Raw genomic sequence first — 5,113 nt, forward strand, 5'->3', positions numbered from 1 at the left:
GGATCTTCCAAACATCGGTGGAAGAAGGAGTCCATCCTGCCTGAGCTGAGAGCACCATCTGAAGGTAGCTAGGGACCTAAACTGACATCCTCTTCCCATCCTGAGGTGGCCTGAACTTAAATCAAGATGCCATGACACAGCTGCTGGCTTGCAACAATGCTGTATATGGTTTCAAAAGCTGAGAAGGGAGCCTGGGTATAAAACCCAGGCAACACATTCATATTGCAACACTTCTTCTGAGAGTCATGATTTCAGGGCTACATTGTACGAGGCATTCTCCACCCCAGTCCATCTCTGCATGGGAGTAGTGAGCAAAACAACATAAAGAATACATTTCATCTGTAATGATCTCCATCTGTGAAGGGCAGAGCTGGAAAATCATGTAGCCACGTGTTCTGCCTAACAAGAGCAAGTGGGACTTACCCTCTGTTCTGTGATCCTGGATGGAGTTTAAAAGCTGGTGAATAGTCATGATTCACTTTAGCAATCCAATTTCCAATTAGTCCATCCATTGTGCTAGAAAAAGAGAAGGTAAAAGAAGGAATTCCTTTTCATTTCTACACACATGTGATGGCTCTTTTCATCATTGTCAAAATACCTTCATCAAAGCTTTCCATATCCTCCAACAGCACCTCAAAGCAGAACACACCTCTGAAAGAAAAATAGCTGTGCTTCACTCGTTTGCCATTCACATAGTTCTAGTGACAGCAACGTCCCAGCGCATCCACCTTCTCTGAGCCTGTCACTGAAATAAACCAAGACTGAGTGATTTTAACTTTCAAGTAGCTCTGCAGTGATGTTATGTGTGTAGTAATTCCCTCAAATGACTTTAATTTTACTGGAATGACTCTAGTGAGTGTAGAAATATAGTCTTAGATATGTACTTAGCTTCCTTCCAGCTTCTGGCTCTTATTTGAGAAAAGTTGCTTTTAAAAGGCAGGTCATTTATTTGCTGCTGTGAATTTGAATGATCACTGGTGTCTTCATTTTTGAGGACAGCACTATGTTTCACACCAAAATGTAAGAAATTGTGCACTAAGTCTTCAAAGACATCCAGGTACAAAGTAGGGGTAAGAACTTTGGGAAATGTTTTTTCTTTCTAATATCCAAATTTAAAACAAACAAACAAACAAAAAAAAAACTTGAACTTTTCTTCATAGGTAAGAGAGATGTAAGACATCCATAAACAAGCTGGTTTTGGTTTAGTTTTGTGAAGAAAATTGAGGTAGTTTATCTTCTGGTATAGCAGATGTAGCTATACGTACCTGATACTAGCAGCTGAGCATCCAATTAAAAAAGATTTATTTTTTTCTTGGCTGAGTCAATATCTAACTGTGAGAGCATGTAACATAGCAGAAAGACTAAAAAAAAAAAAAAATGTAAAAAAAGAAAAGCAAAGTAGTATCTGGTTCATGGTAGATGGTAGATGTCAACATAGCCCTGTTCCTCTCCAGACGGTACATGCAGGTCACCACAGTGTGTTGGTACAGAGGTAAATCACAAAGCTCTTTCATGATCTTCCCTGGAAAGCTGCAGACATACCATAAACTTTGAGAAAGTAATACAAAACATATATGAAAATTAAAAATATATATGAAATGGAAAGCTGGACAAGCAACACATCACATCCAGGTTGGATACTGCACTACACAAGTTTTTACCAGCTTTGGAAAATGCTGTTAAACCACTTAGGCATGACAGGAGGGAATGAAAGAAGGAAGGAAATGAAAATTACTTATTTTGCTGCTTTTAAATAAATGCTAAGTGCAAGTAACCCACATGGCCTCCTTCCAGCCCCTCACGGCACCAGGGAGGCTGGGGCAGGCCTGGCCCATGTGTGGCGTGGGGCCCACCAGCCCCATGGCACGGATCGGCCCTCAGCCTCCTGCCCAGCCTCGTGTGGTGACACTGTGACATGAGGTACATGGGTGTCCTTAAAGGAAAAAATCTGCATACTCAAAATATTGGCTAGAAAAGGATGTCTTCTGGTATTCCCTCTCTTACCCACCTGTTCTCTTTTTCCCAATTACCATCTCAGCACCTGCAGCCACTTCAGCTCAGCCTGACCAAAGCACAGCCAGTCTTTTCCTTGGTCAGAGTTGCCCAGATCTCATTTTTTTACTCACTGAAATGGAGAGCAGGTTGGGAAATGACACAGGAGAATTTTTAGGGGTTAACATTAATGTAGGATGCATATTTAAATTATGGCATTGTTATCTTTCAAGCTTTCTTTCATTAATCTGCATAACTCCCATGTTGAGATTATTCCCCACAGAGGAGTTCTGTGTTCTTTTTATATAATGTGTGTGTATATATATATAATGTGTATTATAATATATATATGTAATGCACAATGTAAAATCTAAACAAAAGCAGGTGCTGGGGCTCACATTTCCCTCTGTCACCTGCTTCTGGTTGGCAGCCTTTCCAGTGGATGCACAGACCCCTTTATCTCTACTTTTTTAAACAATAACACTGCTGCCTGCAATTTTAGAAGAGGTCAATGTCTTCCACCCCTTTCACCCTTATGAACCCACAGCCCAGAGGATGAAACCCGTTCACCCTGTACACAGGGCACACAGCCGTGTCCTCATGTCCTGGAACTTGGCTGTGAGTCTTCAGTGGTGCCACCACAATAAGACACAGAGAAAATACCCCCTTGTGCCCTCAAATAGACAACACTCAAAAGTTAAGACGCTGCTTATCAGGATGGGAACTGCTCAGGCTCAAGGACACTGATCATGGACATCCCTGAGGTATATGAGGGAAAAAATAAAAGTAATGTTGGAAATGCTTCTCTCATTTTGCTAGGAAGTTGGTGCACACATGGACCTGAGAAAGTGATAATTGCTGAGGACAGAACTGCAGGTGGACAGAGAGGGCAAGTAATTCTTCAAGGCAGAGGATCCACAGGTGAGAGACCTGAACACAGAGGCTTGGAAATCACTCAGGGGTTGAAAGAGTAAGGCCTTCAGGGTAGGGCAGTGAGTAACTGAGAAGGGCTACTATTAGTTTAGCTAAGTTTTGTTTTTACAGAAATTTAACAACAACACTTTTTTTTTTAACCATTAGGGTTGAACAGCTTCACACCAGCAATTATGATAGAAATAACCCCGAGACAGGACCGCAGCTGATTCATCGCTGACTGTGTCTGATCGTTATTGCTGACCCACTCTTAGGACAAAGTAAATTTATACGAGGCGCACAGTGAACTTGGCAAGCTTCCTTCACCTGCCTGCCACCTGAATTGTGTTTGCCCCAGAGATACAATGTGTTTTACCACTAACTGAGAAGCCTTTTTTGGTGTTTTACTGTATTGCTGTAGACATTTTTTCAAAAGACACACTGCTAGGCCGTCTGTACTTTGGGTTCGGTCAATGTGAGGAGCCCAACAGAGCAGTGCGAAAACCAGGGTGGATGACTGGGTAACTGCTTCACACCTGATCAAGGATTAAAAATAAGTTGTAAACACTAAACTGTGTGTAGTGCCCTTCCTCGGAACTGTAGTTTAGCCACATGGCAGGCTTCGTGTGGAGCAACAGTGGCATCTAGTGACCACAACTAGATTACCGTGAATTTGTATGAACACGGAAAGCCATGGCATGGACCAAGGGCAGGGGAGAAATCCAGCATGGACTGGGGAACGTGTCAGCCAACAGCACCGGGTCTCCGGTCCCTCTGCCAAACAGACGATGGCCTGTCTGCTCCCTCGGGAGAAGGGCCTCTTCTCCTAGAGTGCTGGGGGCCAGACAGCAGGCAGCCTTGTTGCAACTGGGTGAAAAGTTTACTAGTACAGGGAAAACTGTGAAAAAAAAAAAAATGAAAATAAATAAATAAATAAATAAATCTACATATACAGTAATCTGGAGTTCAGAAGGGCACGATGTCTAATGTGACGGGCTGGTAGTGCGAGAACGACTAGAAGATGATCAACTTTACACCTGTATTTTGATGCAGATAAAATAGAGCCATGAACCTCCGTTCAGGGGAAAAACAAAACAAAAAGCGAACAAACAAAAAAACCTTTCATGTAAAAATTTCATTAGCAGGGTGAGGAAAACTTCAATTATAGATCCCAGTCATGAAACAATTAAACAGTTGTAAGATTTCTAGCAGCACTTTCAGTGTCTGGAGCTCCAAGCTAGCTCTTCATGCAGCTCTGCTCTCGTTGAACAAGTGTGGTTGGTTGCAGGCACGCTATGAATCAATGGTCTGTGAACATTTTAATATCGCACTTCTGTACCTGTGTTGAATGGCTGCTAGAGACCTAGAGACCTCTCCTTCTTTTCTACGAATAAGCCAGCTTGTTGCTGACCAAACTTCTCCACTTCTGTGGTGTATCTGCTCTCACTGTCTCCTGCCTTTGAGTCTTGACCCGTGCTCACACCTGTGTGTCACTTGGAAATGCCAAGGGACACATTAGGAAGAGAAAGCAACGTGTGCACACACGCAGCAGAGAAACCATTACTGACAGAGAGAGATTACTGACAGAGATTGATTTAAAACCCAGGAGGAGTGGAGAGCTGGGTAGACCTACACAGAGGCACCACCTCGCTACCACAGCGTCTGTGGCTCCCCTCCAGGCACCGTCACACGCGGGTGACACAGTCTCCTGGCCTGCGATGTCTGACCAAGCCAGAGGCCCTTCCAGACAGAGGTCTGAACCTTCGGTGGCACTGGAAGCACCACAAAGGTTCGTCGTCTCCTCTACGGATAATTCAGAGCTTTATGCCCGATGAATTTCACTTACCTTTCAGTTGCAAGCAGGAAAGAGATGGGGGTGTTTCCGTAGCCTTTCTCAGGAATGCTGTCTGAATCTCATGCGAGTAATTTTCACAAGACTGATAACTTTAGTTTAGGGAGCATGTACATCTTAGAGCTTACATGGGAGTACTTTGCAGCAAAAAGATTATTAAAAAGGTGGTGTTAAAACAAACAAACAAACAAAAAGCCTAATTAAGTTCATAGTGACAGCAGCTGGCACCGTGTAGTGCCAGAATGAGATGGCTGGAGGCTGAGAAGCTGCCCCAGGGGAAGGCTGCCTCTGGATGCACCCTGGGCTACAACGGGGGCAGACACCACCATGGGATCAGCTCCTCGCTGACCACAGGCA

At 43.7% G+C, this 5,113-nt stretch overlaps 1 long non-coding RNA gene across 1 annotated transcript; it reads right to left on the minus strand.

Annotated features, from left to right (window-relative positions):
- Positions 1-431: 431 nt before the first annotated feature.
- On the minus strand, positions 432-5,113 carry LOC311433810. Its single transcript, XR_014690965.1, has 3 exons — positions 4,751-5,113; positions 2,009-2,125; positions 432-516 (listed from the first exon to the last, which is right to left on the minus strand). It is a non-coding gene; the product is annotated as an uncharacterized lncRNA (long non-coding RNA).

This window comes from Aythya ferina (genome assembly GCF_964211825.1).
Source record: "Aythya ferina genome assembly, chromosome: 1".
NCBI classification, from domain to species: Eukaryota; Metazoa; Chordata; class Aves; order Anseriformes; family Anatidae; genus Aythya; species Aythya ferina.